The sequence below is a fragment of the Mixophyes fleayi genome, chromosome 10 (genome assembly GCF_038048845.1).
Source record: "Mixophyes fleayi isolate aMixFle1 chromosome 10, aMixFle1.hap1, whole genome shotgun sequence".
Taxonomy (NCBI): Eukaryota; Metazoa; Chordata; class Amphibia; order Anura; family Limnodynastidae; genus Mixophyes; species Mixophyes fleayi.
This window is the reverse complement of record NC_134411.1, coordinates 99,334,307-99,360,044: the sequence shown is the minus strand read 5'-3', so window position 1 is coordinate 99,360,044 and position 25,738 is coordinate 99,334,307. Positions and strand designations below refer to the sequence as shown.

The 25,738-nt window shown below is 43.5% G+C and overlaps 1 protein-coding gene across 2 annotated transcripts in view; it reads left to right on the top strand.

Annotated features, from left to right (window-relative positions):
- The window catches only part of SLC9A5 (solute carrier family 9 member A5), an 82,156-nt gene extending 77,520 nt beyond the window's left edge, over positions 1 to 4,636 (top strand). Inside the window, exons 17-18 of one of the 2 annotated variants that reach the window (XR_012679588.1) lie at positions 1,646 to 1,735; positions 3,911 to 4,636. The gene's annotated coding sequence lies outside the window, so the exon portion shown is untranslated. Of the gene's footprint in view, positions 1 to 1,645; positions 3,776 to 3,910 lie in introns of those variants that run through there. The other variant, XR_012679586.1, reaches the window with a different exon arrangement.
- Positions 4,637 to 25,738: the final 21,102 nt, after the last annotated feature.

The window sequence follows — 25,738 nt, the reverse complement described above, 5'->3', positions numbered from 1 at the left end:
ACTATATAACTCTCAGTCTGTGACTTCTTGCTGCCTCCATTCCCCTCCTCACACCATGTCACTGCCCCCTGTCACATGCAGCCCTGTCCTCACTAACACATCACTAATCTCCTGATATACTCTGTGCTGCTGGGGGACCCTGCTCCTTCCACTATATAACTCTCAGTCTGTGACTTCCTGCAGCCTCCATTCCCCTCCTCACACCATGTCACTGCCCCCTGTCACATGCAGCCCTGTCCTCACTAACACATCACTAATCTCCTGATATACTCTGTGCTGCTGGGGGACCCTGCTCCTTCCACTATATAACTGTCTGTGGCTTCCTGCTGCCTCCATTCCCCTCCTCACACCATGTCACTGCCCCCTGTCACATGCAGCCCTGTCCTCACTAACACATCACTCATCTCCTGAGATACTCTGTGCTGCTGGAGACCCTGCCCCTTCCACTATATAACTCTCAGTCTGTGGCTTCCTGCTGCCTCCATTCCCCTCCTCACATCCTGTCACTGCCCCTGTCACATGCAGCCCTGTCCTCACTAACACATCACTCATCTCCTGATATACTCTGTGCTGCTGGGGACCCTGCTCCTTCCACTAAATAACTCTCATTCTGTGGCTTCCTGCTGCCTCCATTCCACTCCTCACATCATGTCACTGCCCCTGTCACATGCAGCCTTGTCCTCACTAACACATCACTCTTCTCCTGATATACTCTGTGCTGCTGGAGGACCCTGCTCCTTCCACTATATAACTCTCAGTCTGTGGCTTCCTGCTGCCTCCATTCCCCTCTTCACATCATGTCACTGCCCCTGTCACATGCAGCCCTGTCCTCACTAACACATCACTCATCTCCTGATATACTCTGTGCTGCTGGGGACCCTGCTCCTTCCACTATATAACTCTCAGTCTGTGACTTCCTGCTGCCTCCATTCCCCTCCTCACACCATGTCACTGCCCCCTGTCACATGCAGCCCTGTCCTCACTAACACATCACTCATCTCCTGAGATACTCTGTGCTGCTGGAGACCCTGCTCCTTCCACTATATAACTCTCAGTCTGTGACTTCCTGCTGCCTCCATTCCCCTCCTCACACCATGTCACTGCCCCCGTCACATGCAGCCCTGTCCTCACTATCACATCACTCATCCCCTGATATACTCTGTGCTGCTGGGGACCCTGCTCCTTCCACTATATAACTCTCTGTCTGTGGCTTCCTGCTGCCTCCATTCCCCTCCTCACATCATGTCACAGAACCCCTGTCCTCGTTGACACAATAACACACGTGAATAATTTTATTGGTTGTTCAATCCTGCTTATAAGTCAATTGCACCTTAAAATTTAATAAGGAATAATAATGTTCTTTAACATTACTGATTCTACCCCTTTGTATGAATCCACACAGTGTATTTATTCAAGGAAAGTTTACAAATCTGCCAGTCACTCTGTGTCTGCTTTGTTGTAGAAGAACCTCTCTTACAATGGCAGTATTCTTCCGCAGGGGGAGTAAAGGGAGCATAATGGATATATTTATATAAGTGTAAACACTCCAGTTGCTTCTTGTATATTATTCAACTCAGTAATATACAGTCCTTGCCTTACATTAGTGTCAAATAATATATTTACTTGCTCTTTTTAATGTTTACAGTATATCTGCAGGAGCTGATTAAGGGTTCAGAATGCGCTAGGCTAATATACTCGTAGTGCCCCCTCCTCTTCCACGCCAGGCTAATATGCGGTAGGTAAAACAAACCTTTACCCTAGGAATACGTCAAGATTATAACCTTACTACATTTTTCTTTCATTTTACTATGGAGAACAACTATTCTCTTTTATATTTTAAAAATAATTTCAGTTTATACCTCTTCCTATTTGCAAAACCCAAAATTTTGGCTTGCATCCCCAAAAAGCTGGCGCCTTAGAGGTGGGCGTGCGGGGGCGGGGCTTGATGAATCGCATCATTTTGACACTGTCCCCTAAACAATTGTCACAATTTTGGCCTTTTACAGCAGGGGGCGGGGCTAAGATAACACAACATTTGCATCATTAAGCCCCGCCCCGCCACTTATCTAATGCGGGGGTGAGAACTGGGAGGTTGCCCTGCTCTCCCGGGAGCCCGGAAGGTCTCCCAGAAATGCGGGAGTCTCCAGGACATTCCAGGAGAGTAGGCAACTATGCGTTAAAGAAAAGCAGCTAATGAATCTCTAGAGACTGAAGTGTGTTTTTACATTTCTGTCTTCATTACTGAAGTCATGTTGTCTTACCTGTCTGTCTTTGATTAAACCTTGGTCTCAATGAAAATGGTCACCTCCATAGGCATCAATACATGGACATAGGACACAATTTCTGAACTGTGTCATCATGCCACAGATGGCGAAGCCAAACACGTCTTGTACTGGCTCAGTATCAGGGAGAATGCCGGACTCTTCAGGCACATGACACGACCGGAGCGTTGCGCCGTGTTCTCTTGTGCGCACATCCGGTTATTACAGATGGATATCTCATAGCGCGACAGTCTGGCAGCATAGTGCTGTGAATTGAATGTCTCCCTGAAAATATAAAATCTATTTATTACAATATGATCAGTCTCCATGAAAGATAATTCCAACAATTTCTCTCCGTTTTTAACATACAACTTTATAACAGTGAATAGAGGAGGTTTAATTCTTAGTTACCAGCCTGAATCTGGAGTTTATATCCGTGGTCTGAGTTGCACAATTTTTTTGAAATAATTTTTTTATAGTTAATATTTTATTACTAAAACCTTACATGTATTCAGTGTAATTTATCAGTTTACACACGTTGCGTTCAGGAATAGTTGTTGATGCAGGAAGTCATTGTTTTAAGTCTATGATAAATACTAGGGGGTAAATGTATCAAGCTGAGAGTTTTCTGGAGGATTTGAAAAGTGGAGATGTTGCCTATAGCAACCAATCAGATTCTAACTATCATTTTCAAACCCGCCAGAAAACTCTCAGCGTGATACATTTACCCCCTAAGATTTTATTTGGATTTCAAAATATAAAATAGGTGGAAAATAATCGACTTCTTTCGATACTTTCATTGGTCATTTTTTTTGCCTCCAGGAAGACTTTACTTAGATCTTAAAGATTCTCCTGGCATTAATGGAATATCTGGTAAATGAATCTTAATTGCCAGCCAGATCAATGTTAAATTGGTTGTTCCATGTCTTGGTAACGGTATCCACACACATTACGTTTTGATTAGATCAATCGGTTCATTTTTGTTGACTTGCACAGAAACATTTCTGTTTGTGGAAAACCTATACAGTCAGGTCGTCTAGAATTCTGATTGGATGAGTTGGATAAAAAATGTATCTTAATGCAATCTAATTGTGCGTGTGCTGTAATTGTACAATTCTTCATTATTCTTTTCTGCTAAATCTTTGCTTGCGTGGGGTAATCTCGATTGTTTTGTATTTTTTTTAAATGCAGCACAATTGATTTCTGATCAGTAGTCATAAACATAATCAGTGTAACGTGGGGAAATTGCAAGGGAATTAAAAAATACGTCCAAAAAATGATTATTGGTGTGTAACATATTTGGGTATAGTTCGGCAGTGGTGTCTAGCAAGTGGATTTGGAGGGTAACTAGTTAGTTTCTAAGTGGTGAAGATGACTAAATGGCAATAATTGGCTGTTTATAGCATAAGCAGCTGTAATGTTTGAGCAATGAATTGGGCGCCATTCAATTGGCGTTTACATATGATTGTAATGCTAGATAAATATGTTAACGAACAATAAAGACCTGTTGTGTATTGGGGCAGTTTATTGTGATTTGTCATAAAGGTTCCTGTCTGATTGGCATCGGGGTTCCGCTGGTAAGTACCAGGGCTGGTTTGGTGGGCTCAGTTCTTGTATTAATTCCATCTAAACAATGTTCTATGTTACAGGAATCCATCCGTCACCTTCGCCTCCCAGTTATCCTGATGTATTAAATGTTGAACTGGAGAATAATGGCAGCGGTCAGCGCAGACAATGCGACACCGAAGGAGCGGAAGAAATTCGGAGCATCTTGTTTGTAGGTGACTTGAGATTTGCATTGTAAGCTGTAGGTTTAATCGTCCCTGTTTCCAAGAATATGGGTATTTTAAAGTACACTTGTGGCCTACCTCATGAGGTCTCTCAGTGATGTCACCGGTTACTAGTGATTTGATAAGCTGCCTTCGCATGAATATTGATCCAGCCCACAAAATGTCTGCCTCCATCGTGTACCACTTAAAGTGCTTTAGGGAGGAGGTCACCGGATCGTTCTTGCCAACTGTACGGAACTCTCCTCCGAGAGATGACGGAAGAGAGGTCCAGACTGGGGACGTGGCAATACGATTCATGTCATGGCGGCACCGCCCACTGCCTGACAATGGCTCAAATCGCAGATCGGGCCATGGTAATGCGATTTGTATGTCTTGGATACCAGTGAAGGGCCAGGCTGTGTCCTACAACAATAGCACAATGATAATCCTTATGAAATAAAGGCTCAGGATTACCATCATTTACATCATCATTTATTTATATATCGCCACTAATTCCGCAGCGCTGTACAGACAACAAAACTCACATCAGTCCCTGCTGGAGCTTACAGTCTAAATTCCCTAATATAGATAGACACACATAGACAGACAGGGAGGGAGAGACTAGGGTCTATTTTGATAGCAGCCAACTAACCTACCAGTATGTTTTTGGAGTGTGGGAGTTAACTGGAGCACCTGGAGGAAACCCACACAAACACGGAGAGAACATACAAACTCCACACAGATAAGGCCATGGTCAGGAATCAAACTCATGACCCCAGTGCTGTGAGGCAGAAGTGCTAACCACTGAGCCACCGTGCTGCCCACACCATGGCAAACAGCCAAAATACCAACACCTTCCATGGTAATTTGGCATATTACCGTGCTACTTCTATACAAAATAATATTGATGTAGCCTAGGAAATGTCTGCAATGTGTTCAAGCCACTTGTTCACTTTAATTGGTCTTTCTAACGAAATAAATGAATGTGAAGGATTTTTTTTCTCACCTATTGCTGTAAAAATTGATTTATAAATCAGATTCTGCAATGGAAAGGAATTTTTTATGGTTATTTGTGATCTTTTTTAAATAAATAATATAAAAACGTACTATACTATTTATGTTCTAACTATTTTTAGAGGGAAAAAAATCTTTCTTTTTTTTTTTCTGTGGAAACGGGTGTGAAGTGACGGCGGGTGAGACCAGGTAATTTAACTTTCCCGCTGCCGGTGGGGTTCGCTGTGCTCAGCGGTTCAGCCAAAGGTTGCAGGGCCAGGAGCCGGTAACCTGATTATTGTATTTCTACCCACCCTGTGACTCAGTGTGTGCGAAATAATAAATCCCCAGCTTTTCATAGAGGACTTGTTAAATACCTTGTCACCACCTGCACAAAGCCGGCAGTGTTGACTTGGGCAGCCTGGATCAAATCCGACACCCCCACCCCCTGTTCCCGGGGAGCTCTAGAATTCCGAGTGTTACAGTAGCAGAAAGCACTTTGTTATCAGAACTGAGCAGAGAAACCCACAGAACCTCCTGTCCAGTTACACTGTCCTAGGATGTGATACGCTGGGGGGTCGTGGAACTGAAATCATCAGTGATCGTTGGAGACGAGTCTCAGGTAAGTTTGTAATGTTTAGATCTAGGTCTTCTAAGTGCAATGTGTTCTAGGCCATTATCATGCGTCATTGCTGTGCTCTGTTAGACTACGTAGAGCGAATTCACCCCATCTAGCACTATAATATGCGTGTAGGTGACTTTATGACCCGCCTATAATCAAGCATGAACGTTCAAGACCTCCTGGGTAACCTGATTGCTGTCGCTGATGTGTTTAGGATGGGAATTACAGGTACCCGGAAAAACTGCAGTACCAAAACTGACCAGCAGGCTCCCATTCCAGCCGTATTTTGGGGGTTGAATCAAATCTTCTAAAAAGAAAAAGTTGAGGTGTTGCCTATAGCAGCCAATCAGATTCTAGTTGTCATTTGATGGATGAATGGCAGCTAGATTGGTGTTTATAGGAATTTATAGGCTGGTTCAGCTCACAAGATATCTGCCTCCAATCTCTGTAGTGGATAGTACCAGCTTAACGTCAAACTGACCTCTGAGATCCGCTCAGTTCAGTAATGATACCCGGTGTGAACCTGACCTCCCTCTCCCATCAAAGTTTCGTACAGAGGGGTAATTTTTTATGGGAGTATTAACCTGCATTCTCTCGGCAGTGATCGCTGCATAAGGTGAGGGAAATGACAATTATAGTAGGGATCATTGATCCCTGCTGAAAAAGCCCCGCAGAGAATGGATCAGGGATCTGCAGACACTATCTTATTCCATCCATGGTCTGTCCAACATTTGCTATATACTCTTGTGTATACTGAGTCCATTTTCCATATGGATCATTGATCCCTATTGTAAGAGCTGTTTCACCTACATTTGTTCTGCATTCCCTGGTGAGGTACCCATGACCATGCCATAGGGGTACATATTCATAGTCCGTTTTACTGCCTCCCCTAGTATATTTTCCTGGGCAGTGTTCAATAACGGGGGGATCGCAGTGGTAGTGTTCCTGAAAATAGTGACTTCGTGATACCTATCAAGGGGGTGAACGCAGCCATAAAGGTCTTTAAAAATTGTGATCTATGGCTGGATGTCTACAGCTCTTTCAAATCTGAAAGACGTACATCCTCTTTCAAACTTGTGTCTTTATAGATCACAAAATAAAAAAATCATCTAGTCCTCACCAAGTCCTAAAATGTTATACATCCAATCTCAAGTGACAAATGATAGGACTCAAGACAGATTTGACTTTGTTATGATTTATTTTAAAAATATAAGCCAGTAGGAATTAGCAATATGTGACAAAGTAAGTACACCCTTACTGCTCCCATGTCAATAAAGCAGATCATTTGCTGATTTTCAAGGGTACCCGCAGTGGGCAACCCAGCAAATCCACCCAAAGATCAGACCAGTTGGCACGTGGGGCTTGCAGGAAGCTGGAGGTACCAGGAGAGCAGAACCAACATCTATGGATTCCAGTGACAGAACTATGAATAATGTAGATCCATATCGGTTCAAAGGCAGGGATAAAGCAAGACGCACTGACTGATCAGATACAGGAGACTGTGATTATCTGCTAGAAGTCATGTTAAATACTCTTTCATTTTCGGGAACCACCAACAGCTGGAAGAGGGTGGAGTGAGATATTAGCAACGAGAATGCCCCAGAGATTGACAATTTTCCATAATCTGACAAGACTGTATGATGAGAGATGACAAAGAACCCAATAGCTACATGCGTCAATCTACAGACCCCATTGGGCTCATGACGTTACCATCAGAAAAAGACTAGACAAGGAGATGAGATTTACAAAGTTGCATCTGAATGAAACACGAGAGTTCTGGGACAACGTCTGGACAGAAAACACCAAAGTGGAGCTGTTTGGTCTTCATGGACAATTCCATGTTTGGTGAAAACTAAACAAATCTTGCACCAAGTAAGGTGGTGGAGGGGCATTTTTTGGGGGGGGTTTTTTTGCAGCCTTGCAGTGATTTTGTTTTCCCCTTTAAAAATCAAATGGAACTCTATTTTCCTGCTGCAGTCCAAATAAAAATCTCAAGTGATACGAATAGACGGCTGCAATTTGATATGATGCAGACACAACGCTATTGGCTGACGAGGTCAATACACGAACAGCCAATCACAACCAGCTAGAGAGCGCTGCTGGTATTATCATTGCATTTAGCTGCACCAGCTCTGTATTTACATGAACATGCCCTTACTGTATTCAAGTCACAAGTTATTGCTTCTTACCAAAATACTGATCGATGGACATTAATCTGTTTCGGATAAATCCTGTTAGTAACGAGGCCTCTGGGCTATTTTTAATTACTGTTTAACGCAAGTTGATGGTTCACAACCTGTTTTTCATGGTGTGACACACCTGACATTATACCTGTCTCACAATTAATTTCCTCATCCTGTACCTGCACTAAAGACATTGGGGTAATTAAGACTGGAATCATGAAGAAATAAAATATATTGTAAGTTCTAAAATACAGTTTGCACATTTTTACATATTTAAGACTTTTCAGCACTAAGGAACATCTCGTAGACAGATTGGGAAAAGCGTTCAAAACTTTTAAACTCTTTTTCAAAGATGGTTTAATAATGACTTTAAAGGATCACAGTTTAATTGCTTTATTTTTTTTTTAAGTCATGTTTCCCGTCTTGTTGGCTGGCACCTACTCCGATAACCCCACTGCTGCAGGGTACATGGGCAGAGCTGAGCCGCAGCCAGGATGGGCAGGCTGTGTGTGTGTGGATGAGGAGGGGGTGAGATGAAGGGAGAGAGGAGGGGGGTATGCACATGGTAAGCTGACTCTCTGATTCATGTCAGTTGTATTCCTGACGAGGTTTCCTCTCTGGTTACACAGTCGCTGGTTTAATGTCAGGATTCGCAGCTTCCCCAGTGTCTGGGCTGTGCCGGATCGGCAGGAGTTTGAGCCTCTTCGGCTGAAGTTTGGGGATTCTGGAGAACTGTCATTGTGAGTCTCCGTGCTGCATAGAGCGTGTAAACTCTACCGTAATAATGTGCATGATTCTATATATACAATTTGTACACTGATGTATGTACATTATCATGTGTGCACTGTTAGTGTCTTACTTAATGTATAAGGAGATATGAGTGAAATGTTAAGCAGAATTTCACTATTATACTGTTCTGATTGTAAGCTCTGCAGAACAGTCACTCACTATGCTGGGGGTCATGGCACAGGGGATTGTTAATAATATTAATATTCTGTGTGTTATTATTTTGATACTGCTGAGCTTTAGCATGTATCAGGATGGTAGACGCTTGTATTTTACGTATGTCAATCATTTCCTGCCGTGAAAGTGTTTAAATCCCGTTTACTCACCTATAGGAACCCTGCACAGTAATTTGTTGAAGCCTGGGATGTGTTTGATGATTTGAGCAGCTGGTTCAGGGGGTGGGGACCCTTTCTGTGAATGTTGTCATTGTAAATATCTGTCTCACAGGGCTGAGATCACAATTATGCACCTGGTAACTGGCTCTTGTCAGGCTGAAATACAGCTCAGTGCACCACTAACCAGCAGAAAATAATATGCGAGGGCTTTCCTGTCATTTAAATGCTTACGACTGTCATTTGAGGATATGGGGATCATGTCATGAGAAGATGTTAGGGGGGAATGTGTGGTCGGAGGAATAATTAGTTATTCTGCTGCTTGTGTACAACTTCAGTATGGAGTCGGACAGGAGTTGCTGCTATAAAAATCAGAGGACAAGTCAGGGTTTAAATCCAACTGAAAGTTAGTTCTTCATTAGTTCTTGAAGTTTGTGTACAACATTAGTATAGAGTTGGCCAGGAGTTGCTGTAATTGGACCATAGGACGAGTCAGGGTTTAAAGCCAGCTGAAAGTTAGTTCTTCATTAGTTCATGAAGCTTGTGTACAATTTTAGTATGGAGTCGGACAGGAGTTGCTTCTATAGGAATCGGAGGACAAGCCAGGCTTCAAATCCAGCTAAAAGTTTAGTTCTTCATTAGAGGGTGGAATTATTTTAGACTGAGGAAACTAAAGGCGACATGGCTGTCCTGGTTTTCTGTCCCAAAATTCTGCAACCTCTACAGTTTATTTGTCCACACAGTGTACATTGTGGAGCTTAAACTATGTGCCCTCTATGGTGTAATGTGCTTGTGGCATTATATACTGTTTTGTAGTTCACTATGAATGGCTGCGTTACCTCTTGCCACTGTCCTCAGGCCTCATCTACAAGGAACGGACCTTGTCCCAAGAGCCCAGGTGAATATATTAGGTCTATTAAAATATGAGATCCACCATTGATACAGTATCTTTTAGATGATTATTTTCCATTGCAGAAAGGAATGTACCAAACACTATAGAATATGTTCCTTATTATATGAAACTACTTAATCCCACAGTAATTTCTATCGTCAAATATCTCCAAAATGAAAGGCGTTGGGTATGTTTAGGACCTGGAAAAAGACACAATCTCCTGATGTATGATGATGGTTGATGATAATGGTCTATTATAGTTTGGTGTTGGGTACAAGGTTCACAATTTCTAGAAGTTGGCTCGTTGGTCATGACACGGTTGACCTTGGTCTTCCCAGTGAAGAATGGACGTCAGCCATGGTCAGCCTTTGAAGAAGAGAAAATAATGGTGAACAGTTGTTGTGCATTAGAGATGTTGGTGGTCTTCTTGTTCAGAAGAGCTTGTCCAGGACAATCGTATCGTTGATCACGGAGGAGGTCCTGCTTCAGTATGGGTTGGGATGTAACCTTGTCCACCAAAGACAGAAATCGGGCCTTATGCCCACAGAGATGTCCTTGGTTTCAGTTGTTCCAGGCGGGATAGGACTAGAGTTATCTAACAACAAGAAACAACTTTATAACTTGACTCCATTTTACTTTGCAGTTCAAATGAGTAAAAATCATTTAAATTTAGCATATTCCCTCCGTCTTCTCATAATAAAGGTCCTCAGATCCTGTCCTCCATAAAGACATTTTCCTGGCAAGTTCCCTGAGCCACAAACTCCATAGCTGGGAGCCCAGACCATACTTCTGAATCACTGACCCGTAATTGCCTGGTGCTGTTCTATAATTGAGGCTGTAACTCACCCGGTGTCGGGTAACATCACAAGCGGCTCATTGTAGATGGGGATGAAGTCATGGAAATGTGATGTAACCAGGGAATTAATACTCTGTTATTATTTGGCTTTTTAGATTATTATAATATTATTATACTTGTCGCTGATTTGTTGATATGCTTTTTGTATCCAGGATGGTAAATAACACGTTTAAATGGTTTTGACGGGTGGAGAGGAAAGGAAAACTCTCATTAGGATACTGTATAATATTACACTACATTGGGGAACGTTTATAAAGAAACAGAAAAAAATGTTGCATAGAGAAACTGCACAAGAGTAAATAAAAATGAATGGATAGAATTGATCTACATTACAGCCATTTATATTTGTGTTACAAACATTATTTGAATTTCTTAAATGTCGTGCCGCAGTCCTGCAATAAGCTCCTCCCCATTTAAGGCTTTTCTCCACCCCTTTTGCGCCAAGTGACAGGGGGCTCAGAAAAGACAGAGTACCGGCACTTCCAAGGTGTAGTACGTTTCAAGATCATTTTCTCAGCTAGAACCACATGAAGTCCCACAAAAAAATACGGAAGCCTTCAAATATGCGCAACTCCCCATTCCTTTATGATCGCTTACATGGATGCTATTTAGCCATCACCATCCATTTGCAGTACCGTAAAGATGGGCGCAGTCCACAAACAGTTTTCTGATGTCACAACGACACTCGTGTAACAATAACTTGCTCGATCTCTAGGTATAATTTGACAAGTGAGAGTAATGGATTCGATAGTGAGTGGGCGGGGCTTATTATTAGCCTTCTGTACAAACGGCATAATAGGCACTTCCTCCTTTAGCCCAAACACCTCTAAAAACAGACCAACTAAAACACTACAGAGCAGTAGAACCATCACTACATGTGATAAATCATTTATTTATTTCTTCTTTCTAAAGAAATACAAGATTCAGTAACGCATTACAAAACATTGAGTTGTATTTTGACAATGGAAAGAAAACAAACATATATTGATATGACGGGGAAAGGAAACCTGTTCCTGAGACAGATAGAAGCTGCGACCAGTTGGCTCATTGTGTAGAAAGAAAAGGAAGTTCCGTTGCACCGAGAGATGTTGATTTATGGATTAACCCGCGACCGCAGCTGGGAATGGGAAAAACACGTGGGGTTCGTGGTGACTCATGTTTTACTGACTAGCCGTACATTTACTGACGGTTGGTAGCTCTGATGGGGCTTCCACTTCTCTGTTTAGCTCTATAGGAACGTGACGTTATAAGACAGGGATAATAACACGGGTAGGGATGTAATTAGTGCAGTGTAACCACAGAACTTTGGCTCCAACTCTTCTCTCACGTTATATCTGGAGTCACTTTATCCCAGCGTGGCCTCATCTATCTGTCCATTTTTCGTCCTATGGTAACCTCAAACCCTATATGATCCTTAATTTTTTGTAAGGATATTCTTATGTCTGTCCCAAGCATGTTTAAATTGCTGTACTGTATTACCTCTACCACCTCTCATGGAGGCTATTCCACTTACCCACTACCCTTTCTGTGAAGTAGTTTTTCCTCACATTCCCTCTGAACCTACTTCCCCCAGTGTCAGTGCATGTCCTCATGTTCTAATACTTCTCTTCCCCCCAGTGTCAGTACATGTCCTCGTGTTCTAATACTTCTCTTCCCCCCAGTGTCAGTGCATGTCCTCGTGTTCTAATACTTCTCTTCCCTCCAGTGTCAGTGCATGTCCTCGTGTTCTAATACTTCTCTTCCCCCCAGTGTCAGTACATGTCCTCGTGTTCTAATACTTCTCTTCCCCCCAGTGTCAGTACATCTCCTCGTGTTCTAATACTTCTCTTCCCCCAGTGTCAGTACATGTCCTCGTGTTCTAATACTTCTCTTCCCCCTAGTGTCAGTACATGTCCTCGTGTTCTAATACTTCTCTTCCCCCTAATATCAGTACATGTCCTCGTGTTCTAATACTTCTCTTCCCCCCAGTGTCAGTGCATGTCCTCGTGTTCTAATACTTCTCTTCCCCCCAGTGTCAGTACATGTCCTCGTGTTCTAATACTTCTCTTCCCCCCAGTGTCAGTGCATGTCCTCGTGTTCTAATACTTCTCTTCCCCCCAGTGTCAGTGCATGTCCTTGTGTTCTAATACTTCTCTTCCCCCCAGTGTCAGTACATGTCCTCGTGTTCTAATACTTCTTTTCCCCCCAGTGTCAGTACATGTCCTTGTGTTCTAATACTTCTCTTCCCTCCAGTGTCAGTGCATGTCCTCGTGTTCTAATACTTCTCTTCCCCCCAGTGTCAGTGCATGTCCTCGTGTTCTAATACTTCTCTTCCCCCCAGTGTCAGTACATGTCCTCGTGTTCTAATACTTCTCTTCCCCCCAGTGTCAGTGCATGTCCTCGTGTTCTAATACTTCTCTTCCCCCCAGTGTCAGTACATGTCCTCGTGTTCTAATACTTCTCTTCCCCCCAGTGTCAGTGCATGTCCTTGTGTTCTAATACTTCTCTTCCCTCCAGTGTCAGTACATGTCCTCGTGTTCTAATACTTCTCTTCCCTCCAGTGTCAGTGCATGTCCTCGTGTTCTAATACTTCTCTTCCCCCCCAGTGTCAGTACATGTCCTTGTGTTCTAATACTTCTCTTCCCCCCCAGTGTCAGTACATGTCCTCGTGTTCTAATACTTCTCTTCCCTCCAGTGTCAGTGCATGTCCTCGTGTTCTAATACTTCCCTTCCCCCCAGTGTCAGTACATGTCCTCGTGTTCTAATACTTCTCTTCCCTCCAGTGTCAGTGCATGTCCTCGTGTTCTAATACTTCTCTTCCCCCCCAGTGTCAGTACATGTCCTCGTGTTCTAATACTTCTCTTCCCCCCAGTGTCAGTGCATGTCCTCGTGTTCTAATACTTCTCTTCCCCCCCCCCCAGTATCAGTGCATGTCCTCGTGTTCTAATACTTCTCTCCCCCCCCAGTGTCAGTACATGTCCTTGTGTTCTAATACTTCTCTTCCCCCCAGTGTCAGTACATGTCCTTGTGTTCTAGTACTTCTCTTCCCCCCAGTGTCAGTGCATGTCCTTGTGTTCTAATACTTCTCTTCCCCCCAGTGTCAGTGCATGTCCTCGTGTTCTAATACTTCTCTTCCCCCCCCAGTGTCAGTACATGTCCTCGTGTTCTAATACTTCTCTTCCCCCCAGTGTCAGTGCATGTCCTCGTGTTCTAATACTTCTCTTTCCCCCCCCCAGTATCAGTGCATGTCCTCGTGTTCTAATACTTCTCTCCCCCCCCAGTGTCAGTACATGTCCTTGTGTTCTAATACTTCTCTTCCCCCCCCCTAGTGTCAGTACATGTCCTCGTGTTCTAATACTTCTCTTCCCCCCAGTGTCAGTGCATGTCCTCGTGTTCTAATACTTCTCTTCCCCCCAGTGTCAGTGCATGTCCTTGTGTTCTAATACTTCTCTTCCCCCCAGTGTCAGTACATGTCCTCCTGTTCTAATGCTTCTCTTCCCCCCAGTGTCAGTACATGTCCTCGTGTTCTAATACTTCTCTTCCCCCCAGTGTCAGTACATGTCCTCGTGTTCTAATACTTCTCTTCCCCCCAGTGTCAGTACATGTCCTCGTGTTCTAATACTTCTCTTCCCCCCAGTGTCAGTACATGTCCTCGTGTTCTAATACTTCTCTTCCCCCCAGTGTCAGTACATGTCCTCGTGTTCTAATACTTCTCTTCCCCCTAGTATCAGTACATGTCCTCGTGTTCTAATACTTCTCTTCCCCCCCCCCTAGTGTCAGTACATGTCCTCGTGTTCTAATACTTCTCTTCCCCCCAGTGTCAGTGCATGTCCTCGTGTTCTAATACTTCTCTTCCCCCCAGTGTCAGTGCATGTCCTTGTGTTCTAATACTTCTCTTCCCCCCAGTGTCAGTACATGTCCTCCTGTTCTAATGCTTCTCTTCCCCCCAGTGTCAGTACATGTCCTCGTGTTCTAATACTTCTCTTCCCCCCAGTGTCAGTACATGTCCTCGTGTTCTAATACTTCTCTTCCCCCCAGTGTCAGTACATGTCCTCGTGTTCTAATACTTCTCTTCCCCCCAGTGTCAGTACATGTCCTCGTGTTCTAATACTTCTCTTCCCCCCAGTGTCAGTACATGTCCTCGTGTTCTAATACTTCTCTTCCCCCCCCCCTAGTGTCAGTACATGTCCTCGTGTTCTAATACTTCTCTTCCCCCCAGTGTCAGTACATGTCCTCGTGTTCTAATACTTCTCTTCCCCCCAGTGTCAGTACATGTCCTCGTGTTCTAATACTTCTCTTCCCCCTAGTATCAGTACATGTCCTCGTGTTCTAATACTTCTCTTCCCCCCAGTGTCAGTACATGTCCTCGTGTTCTAATACTTCTCTTCCTTTGTAGAATGTTTCACTCCTGTACATTGTTATAACCCTTTATATATTTGAAAGTTTCTATCATGTCCTCCTTTGACATGTTGGGAGGTATGGCACTGAGTTGTGATCACCGAATTACAAACATAAGTATGAGTGACCCTTAAAAGGCAGGAACCCGGACCTATCCACTGATTAAGCTCAGATTGACTGTTTCAAAACCACATCTACGTCACAGGTCAGCACGCAGCGGTCTGACCAAGATAATATTTAAATAGTCACTAATTGATTTCACCGTAGCCTGACGTTCACCTTCGTGTGGCTGACAAGTAAATAATACAGTAAAACTGATTAAAGAAAGTTGTCAAATTAATGTATAACAATGTAAGATTTATACTGAATCCAAAGCAGATCTTAGTCTTGGGAGCCGCTCAAAATATAGAGAAAACTAACTGATTCAGCTCTTTATTCTTGATAAGGTCATTGTCAGACATGTTTTCCACATTCGTTTTTGAATTTAACGCCATCGTGCAACTTTTCATCAAAGCTGTTTTGTTTATATAGCAGAGCTGGTCGGCAAAAACACGAACAACTGTAATGATGTAAAGACATAAGTGAGGAGCACAGAAGATAATAATGCATACTTACCTACTTTCTCCTTGCTTTGTCTGGGAGTGGGGCGCTGCCAATTGCTTCATTCTGGCCCCGCGGGGGGGCCAAAATTATGCAATTCACTGCGAATCGCGTTGTTTTGGGGTACGGGATGCAGGAGATTTGCCAGCTCTCCCGGGAGTCTGTGAGACTGACCCGAATTTCGGGAGTCTCCCGGACATTCCGGGAGAGTTGGCAAGTATGTAATAATGTTTGTGGGAGAGTGCATGAAAGCCAATATACTATATTCATCTGAATGTGGACAAGAAAACGTAAATTGTATCTGAGGAGTTAATATTGGGCTATATGGAAGATTTATCGCAATTATCCCACTATCACAAGACAATCCAGCTCCCCGGCGGTACTGGCTGGCAGCGGTAGGAGGAGTCTTGGCGCCCGACAGGGCAGTGCAGGGACAGAACATGGGTTTGCAGAGCCAGAACTTGGGTTTGCAGTTCCAGATTCTTAAAAAAATTCTTAATAAAGTTTTTTTTTTAAAAAAATAATAAAAAGAAAAAAAAACTTTATTTAAAATACAAATAAAAGCAAACAATGCTTTATTTGACTAATAAATATTTTTTTCGTGTGGGGAGCCTCCGCTGAGATGGCGAGAGCAGTACAGCGGCGATACTTGCATGGAGAAGCCTTCGCCAGAGACCCACGGCGAATGTTATCGCTGCCGCTGCTCGGCAGTGTCCCCTCGCCGGGAGGCTTTGGTAACTAGCGAGAAACCCTTTCTCCTTTTCCTAAACAGGCCCGTTAATCTCAGCCCCTGTCCCCGGCCTTTGCCTACAGCATTATATAAGCAGCAAGTAATTGGAGGTGGGAGGGTTGCCAGGTATTAGTGCAGCGCCCTGGTGATTAGTAATCCTCTTTCTGCCTCAGTGCGGCTCCACGTCACATCCATCATATCACTGGTAACGGGTACTTGTTAGTTCCAGGCTGCCGGGGACTTAACCCTTTCCTGACACTGCCTGGAGGTCACATGGCATCAGAGCGCGCTCACTGGGCCCGAAAAACGAACGTATTGTGCGCACGTAATTTGGGCATACGTCCGTCTGTATCCAACTAGAAGCAGATCTGAAGAATAGTGCTCTGACGCATACAATACACTGCAGGATTAGTACAATACATATGTGGAATAATCTCGGCAGAACGCACAGAAAAAAAAAATTCAATTATTGTCACCTATTAATAATATAATCATTAATGAGAAAACATTAAAAAAATATATATTTTATCCCCCCCATGAAATACATTTATAAGGATGTTATTAATGTCTACTGTACATAAAATACATTGTTACAGTTGATCCTGATTGCAGACACATGTTCTAGCTGTATACACAGCCGTCATCTCTAGTAGTCAGCACTTACACCTGACCTGTAGATGGTGCAAGTGATACAACAGAAAAGAACGTACCTTAGAGATGCCCAAAGCTTGAATCGGACACTACCTACCAATATGTTTTTGAATTATATTTTTTTATACTATTATTGATGCCAGAGTTGCTTCCATCACTCAGTGCATGGTGAATACTGTCCATAGGGAGCTGAGAATTTGGGTCTATCCAAAATCAAAATGTGCCCTGTTCTTCCCCATCCCCCAGAGCAACAATGCCCCTTAGGGGGACAACAGTCTTTAGCCCCCTTCCCCCGTCTCCGGAACTAGTGGGGTCCCTTTAATACCCAACCTGTGCAGCCATAAAGCTCCTTAGTGGGCGAGGGTCTTCAGACCCACCTTCGCTACAAGGATCGGGTAGGGCCTCTTGTCCCCCAAGAGCGGCTTCCCTCGGGCACTGAAGTCTTCAGCCCTCCCCAAAGCGGAGGGAGGGGGGGGGTTCTCCAATGGACATGGGAAGAAAGGTGGCCCACAAGGGGCACACCACTTCCGTTGGGGGCACATAGCACCTTCGGGTTTCGGGCTACCAGCCCCTTTAACAAAGGATCTGGTGACGGCCTGTCACCCATTGAGCACCGCAACGTACATGAGAATCTACACCTGGTCTTAGCCGACAGACGGAGAAGCAATGAAATAAATTGCGTTTTGGCACTTAAGTGCAAAATTAGATGAACTTGTGCACTGAATCTGCACTGAGCAAAGAACTCTCCCAATCCCACCTACTCCTACCATCCCCCAGAACAAACTTTGCCCCACTTGGATGCCGCCATCTTGTAAGAAGAGCCATCCACTTCGACCTGAAAACCAGATACAGTTGTCCAAAAGTAGGCGCTTGATGCCACAAAATATTATTTGTTTGTTTGTACACTTGCACGGTTTGTAAGTTTTCCTGACTGATGTTGTACGACTGAACCAGCATCCACTCCTGTTGCATTCTGGGTAGCAGACAGCAGATGTCTGGGAAACATTTTGGTTCATGACCCGTGAAGATGTGTTTACACAGTAAACAGCGCCGTCTGTGTGTACCTAGTGTCCCAGCGCTGTGATTTCACACTCAGGTGTCACTGTCTACATAAAGGGCTCTCACAGTGCAGTAACTAGGACAACATAGCGGCATATTGCTGGGTATTATGTCATTGTAGCTCGCAGTTTGAAAACAAGAATGCAAACCGTGCGTTTAAATCCTAAAACGACCAATGAAATCACTGTAGTGCTTGTATTCCTCCGCAAAACCTGCAAGTCCAAGATGTATATATGTGAATGCACGAAAACCTCCTATACATTGGAATGTACTTACTGCTCATCGTTCTGACTATGAAGCGTCGTGTCCTGATACCCTCACCTGTTGCTTTGTAATTATCTGAAATAATCCCCCAAGTTCTAACACCACAAAGTACTAAAATGCAGAAAGTTGTAACCATCAAAGCTTTTGAAAAAGTTATCCATGCAGAATTATAAAGTTGACACAAAAGAGGAAGAGGTCATCCGCTTCTTAATATTTAACCTAAATGTCGACATCGCTCATGACAATCACATAATAGTAATGGCATTATAAAAATAAACAATGTCCAATAAAAAGATAATTGAAGGACGATAGAGCGCCACCTCCTGGTGATACATAGATGCATAAATAACAGATCTCCAAAAGCACAGCGTACAATTGTACAGCAATTCCCACATAAAGATGTGATATTTGAATAACAAAGTGTCCCTATAGCTGAGATGTGTCCACCAGACACATGATCTCCGTCAGACATCCTAAGTGAACACTGAGTGTGGTCCTAAATCATTAAGGAACATAAGTGCCAATTTTTGTTCGTAAAATCCACAAATTTGATCTGCGCAGAACCGGATCATATGCAACTAAGCGCAGCAATAAACTGTTTGCAATCAGGAGTAACTGTAAAAATGTATTTTATGTTCAGTAGACATTAAGATCATCCTAATAAAAGTATTTCATGGGGAAAAAAAAAATATATTAGAAAAAAAATACTTTTTTTACCCAACTGTTTTGTCATTAATGCTTATATTATGGACAGGTGACATTGATTTTTTTTTTCTGTGTATTCTTTTGCGAATATATATTTTACACAGGCTGAACAGTGCATGGGAGCGATACATAAACACTCTGGGAGAAGTACAGCCCAGTGTATGATAAACACTGTCTTATCGCAGTAAAATAACACATTTGCTATCGGTGTTGTCAGACAGCCATTGTCCCATAAAAATCTGTCAGTAGTGATGCTTCCCAGAGCCGTAACGAGGCCGGTGCGGGCGGTGCCGCCGCCCCGGGCGCAGTCCCTAGGGGGCGCAGTGGCCGCCCGCACCGACTTCTGTGTGAGGAGTGAAAAGAAAAAAAAAAATTAAACAGACCTCAGATTCAGACTGCCGGCCGCCCGGCGCATCCAAGATGGCGGCCGGCACCCGGCTCCACCCCCTTCTGAACTCTGCCCTCTGCCTCAGCGTCTGATGTCATGACGTTGCTAGGCAGCAGAGGAGCAGAGAAGCAGAGAGGAGCCAGGCAGCGACGGCTGGACAGGAGGTAAGTTTCAAAGCAGGGGAAGGGGGATGTAAGCTGCAATTATGGAGGGGATGTAAGCTGCAATTATGGAGGGGATGTAAGCTGCAATTATGGAGGAGATGTAAGCTGCAATTATGGAGGGGAGGGGGGGGATGTAAGCTGCAATTATGGATGGAGGCAAGAGGGGGGGAATGTAAGCTGCAATTATGGATGGTGGCAACGGGAGGGGGGAATGTAAGCTGCAATTATGGATGGAGGCAAGGGGGGGGGGATGTAAGCTGCAATTATGGATGGTGGCAAGGGGAGGGGGGAATGTAAGCTGCAATTATGGATGGAGGCAAGGGGGGGGGGGGGAATGTAAGCTGCAATTATGGATGGAGGCAAGAGGGGGGGAATGTAAGCTGCAATTATGGATGGTGGCAAGGGGAGGGGGGAATGTAAGCTGCAATTATGGATGGAGGCAAGGGGGGGGATGTAAGCTGCAATTATGGATGGAGGCAAGAGGGGGGGAATGTAAGCTGCAATTATGGATGGTGGCAAGGAGAGGGGGGAATGTAAGCTGCAATTATGGATGGAGGCAAGGGGGGGGGAATGTAAGCTGAAATTATGGAGGGAGGCAGGGGGGGAATGTAAGCTGCAATTATGGAGGGGGGGAGGGGATGTATGCTGCTATTAGGGAGGGGGGAATGTGTGCTGCTATTAGGGAGGGGGGGAATGTGTGCTGCTATTAGGGAGGGGAGGAATGTGTGCTGCATCTTGCTATTATGGAGGGGGGGGATGCTGCTATGCTTTATGAGGGATGGGGGGGTATGCTGCCCTAATGTGTGAGGGAAGGGGGGTATGTATTAATATAATGTGTGATATGAGGGTAGGGAGGTTGGGTGTCTTAGTACATGGGTGGGAGGTAGGCTATTAATTTAATGGTGACGTTTAGGCGGGGCTAATTATTTAATGGGTACTAGTTTATTTGTGGGGTGCTGGTGGGTCAATTTAATTTATTGATGGGGCTTTTTAATTTAATGGTGGGGTCTATTAATTTCAGGTGAGGTATTTATCTGTATTGCAGTCACAAGAATGCTCTCTGTATAGTATGGTGGTCACAGGAATGCTCTCTGTATAGTATGGTGATCATAGGAATCCTCTCTGTATAGTATGGTGGTCACAGGAATGCTCTCTGTATTGTATGGTGATCATAGGAATCCTCTCTGTATAGTATGGCGGTCACAGGAATGCTCTCTGTATAGTATGGTGGTCACAGGAATGCTCTCTGTATAGTATGGTGGTCACAGAAATGCTCTCTGTATTGTATGGCGATCATAGGAATCCTCTCTGTATAGTATGGCGGTCACAGGAATGCTCTCTGTATAGTATGGTGGTCATAGGAATGCTCTCTGTATAGTATGGCGGTCACAGGAATGCTCTCTGTATAGTATGGCGGTCACAGGAATGCTCTCTGTATAGTATGGCGGTCACAGGAATGCTCTCTGTAAGGTATGGCGGTCACAGGAATGCTCTCTGTAAGGTACGGCGGACACTAGGAGGCTCTTTATATTGTATGTGTGTGTGTACATGTGTGTGTGTATATATATATATATATATTTTTTATGTAAGTGCACATCCACATTATTTATGTAATAAATGTATTGCTATACAGCATTACACTATGTGAGTTTCTTCCTCTCCATTATCCTGAATACTACTGAGTATATATGAAGTGCCAGTTCTGGAACCTTTCAACATTGTATGAAGCATCTGCTATTCCCATGGGGTAATAAGGCTCAACTTGATTGGTGAAGATACCGGTTATACCTACAGATAAGCTTTAAAGATCTTTTATCTGGTACGCATATTATATTGGCACGGCGCTGGTGTTCTAGAGTGGTTCCTCATTTCCTTCTTCCTGTTGATCCACTATTATTACCTGAGTGTCTATACCTATTTAGTGGTTAAGATTCTGACTTTTGGTACACCTTTCTGTATTTTTATATACAGTATTATACTATTTGGCGTCCCCTCCCATTTGTTTTGTGTTATATATATTATATTTAGTGTGATGGTGACAAGGGGGCACAATGATAGAGATGGCTCCATGGCACGGTGTGATAAAGGAGAAACTGTTATGGAGAGCACAGTGGGATGAAGGGGCAGTGTGATACAGATGGTACCATTACATTTATGTTTTAATTTGTTTCAGTGAGTTTTATTTCAATAACCAATTAATTTTTTTATACAGCTAGCATGTGATAGCTGCATTTAAAGTACTTTGATTCTATGGAGGCTTATTACATAAAGATCCTTACAAAGCCAGACCAAGAATAATGGAGAGGGAGGTGGTTTCAGTGCGGTCTAGAACTTGTAAAGTGCTAGCCACGCCCCCACAGTAGGTTGACCACACCCACCCGACAATTGACACTCCCACTTAGATGGGGGGCGCCGGTTCCCTGTCTCGCCCAGGGCACTAAAATGGCTAGTTACGGCACTGATGCTTCCCGCTAGTGACAGCGATAGAGGACACACAAGGTCACCCCCCCCCTTTTGTTCCGTATTTGTCCCCGACTGTCAGTCAATGCATAGTGCAGCTCTTATCCTGAGCTAAAATTATCACACGGGTAACCTTGTTGTTTCCTAACGCTTCCACTATAACTGTATGTACACGGGGGTTTTCACCTTTAGACTATTTTAATATGCTTTCCTATACTCCAGTAAGAGTTGGGGATTTCTGTTGACCTTGGACATGACACAGATCGGCTCTACTTTGTGCATTAGATTCAGTTATATCCATCCAGTTCTGTGTTAAATCAATAAAAACAAACAACTCTGTGTTGGTGATAATTAGAGGTTTTTGTAAAAGTACAACAAACCCGCACCCCCTATAAGGTGAGACGAGTCCCTAATTTAGCATTTACCCCATTTATAAACACCCCTGTCACCCAATCTCTGCACGGCGTAGGCAGCACAGGAAGGATATTTTGGCAGCCGCAACACTGCACAGACATTATTAAGGGGTTAACCTGCCCCCATCCCAAACACAGATAGTAGCCAGAAGCAAAATTGACTGTTTCAGAGCAGACCCAGTGTCTTATCTCTTCTTTTGTCTTCTAATCATAGATACTCAGCAAATACTTTCTCCTAATCTCTTAGTTTACAGGATAATACTTGACTTTTGTTCTAAGAAAAAATACATTATATCAGGAGGTATTTTTGGCTGAATTCATATAATCACATTCCCCGGTTCTTATGTTTGATCACTTTCAAATGATCAAATTCTGTAAACCTGAAGTATATAAATTGCTTATAGGAACCGAGTTAAAGTTGTTTACTCGCTATTATGCCTGGAATGTACAGTCTCTCTTCACCTTTCCTTTCTATAAATAAGTTATTCTGCCCAGGAAAGTCTGTGTATGAGCCTATGTATCAATGTGATAGACGGACGGTATTGGTGGCTGGGCTGATGGGGGAATGTTGTGTCTGGAATGTAACCAAAATGTTGTAACAAGCTTGATGGACATTACTATTAGCAATAAAAATCAGACAGGTCTGGGAGTGCAAGTATATGTTATATATAACACTGAGACATTATATATAATATTATATATAACCGAGAGAGATTGTGTCTACACTCAGTGATTTTATTCTATCAATGCGATCATATTAGATGAGATCCTAAAATTATCGCTAGGTGTCTGGACCACAATTTATCTTAATCAAAAACACTGTTCAGAAATATGAAGAAGACTTTGATCGGTCAGCACTTGATAACAATTATAAGGCAGAATGAACAATTAAGCTCTTTTCTATGAATGCTCTTGATATAATATTTATTACAGATATATATAGTTAAGTGTACAGATCGTTCAATGAAAAGATCTTTCAATTAAAATTCATACAATAGATTGTAAACTCTTTCGAGTGAGGCCCTGTCTCCTCATTTCTCCTTGTCTGCTCCCACCTCGTCCACATGTCCATCCTGTATCACGCCTCTTACATGTTCTGTACAATACTTGTCTGTTATATAACTTACCTATTATGTCTTATGTACATACTTGCCAACTCTCCCGGAATGTCCGGGAGACTCCCCCATTTTACGTGAGTTTCACGGACTCCCGGGAGAGTGTGGCAATCTCCCGCATCTGCCCAATTAGGTCCAAAATGCCACGATTCACCTGGAATCGCAGTGTTTGGTCCCGCCCCCCTGTGGTAAAATGACGCGTTTGCGTCATTATGTCACGGGGGGGCGGGTCCAAAATGACGCCAATTTTGTAGCCCCGCCCCCATCACACCCACCTCCCCCCGGCAGGCTCCCGGAAGCCAACTTTAGAAAGTTGGCAAGTATGCTTATGTACAGTTTTATCATACCTTCCAACTGTTAACATTCCTAAAGCGGAACATGGCCACGCCTCCTGCAAAAGGGGCGTGGTTGTGTCCTGTTAGGTTCCTATCCGAGTCACAGGGGGCGTGGTCTTTCCCCAGGGGTGTGTCTTGCACTAGGCTTCTCCCAACCCGGCCAAAAAAAACCTTGAATTTCGGCCACACCAGAGGCACGTGTCTCTCAAAATAGGACTTTCCCACCAATTATACTTAATATCTTGCATTTATGTCTCTTGAATGCCTTGTACTTTGCCTTTGCTTTTATTTTTTTCATTGCCTTTTGCTCCTATGTTTTCGTACTGTGCTCTTATCACCCCAGTGTGCGGTGCTACAGAATTTTGTGGCGCCATATAAATAAACGATAATAATACAACCGCTGGGTGATCGCTACCTTAATAACCGCGTCTGCATCCTGTCCTGTTGTATCATTCAGTTGTAGGATTCCAGTTCTGCCAGTAGAGGCAGCGTTGAGCTATAATCACACATTTGCTTCTTGTATGGATACAAAGTATTTTGTGGGTAGAGAAGATTCTGTTTGTTTGATTAGTTCAGTTGTGTTCCCTGTAAATTAATTTTCTGGGGGATCGACAATGACTTCAGCATGGCCATAAGATATCACTGATTGTGAAGGGGCACAGCGTATTAACAATGGTGTTGGCTGTACTGAATCTCTGGTCCCTCTCACAAAATAGGCCCTGCTTAGCCTGATAACCCAGAATCCCCCACTGCAATGCAATACGTTTTCTTTTAATATTGTGGCATAGAGAGAGTTAATCCTACCTCTGGTGACAGTACTGTCAGTTCCTAAGTCTCTCATATTTAGATTGCCTGTAGATTGTAAGCTCATGTGAACAATGACCTCTACTCTTCTTTCTATATTGTATATTTATTATTTTGTATTTGTTGGTGTTACAATTACCCATACCGTCGCAGTTAGTTCTTTAATAATCACAAATTGCAAAAACTATAGGGGTAGGAATTAATTTCTAATGGGTGTTACCCTTTATTTTGGGCACTGTAACAGGGTGTTCAAGATTTTTATGACTATATTTCTGTGGAAGTCACTGAGTTTTGACGAGACAATAAATTGTGCAGGACAGAAACTTTCTTTAACTGACCTGCTGAGATTGTACGACAGACGTGAACCTGTCTAAAACAAAACATCCCATTCAGAAGAAAGAACAGATGACTGTTTTGTGTATATATAGTGAATTTAATAGGGGGTGGTGAAGAGCAGGACAGGACAGAGTTAATTCCGCCAGTGCTCCTGTCAGTCCTTGTAAAGAGATTCGGGTCTGGTGTAATAGTGAATCCTTCTGTTTGTCTTGTGGTCTGAGAGTCTCGGCCTGTAGAAGGGCCCCACCTGGATAAATATAATGAACCAATGTTTGCAGATGTTAGAATCTGAATAATAAAGACACAATGTGGGGAGTTCTCAGCTCTCCGGCGCTGCCAGAGGAAGGTTTCACATGTAGGTCATGAAGGATAGGCTGCGACTGGGTACACACTGGAGGTTTTTCAGTTGATTATCGGGCCAATCACACGATAAACGACAGCTCGCCCACATATCGCGTTAGGGTGTATAATCACACGATGAACGACAACTCGCCCACATATCGCGTTAGGGTGTATAATCACACGATGAACGACAGCTCGCCCACATATCGCGTTAGGGTGTATAATCACACGATGAACGACAGCTCGCCCACATATCGCGTTAGGGTGTATAATCACACGATGAACGGCAGCTCGCCCACAT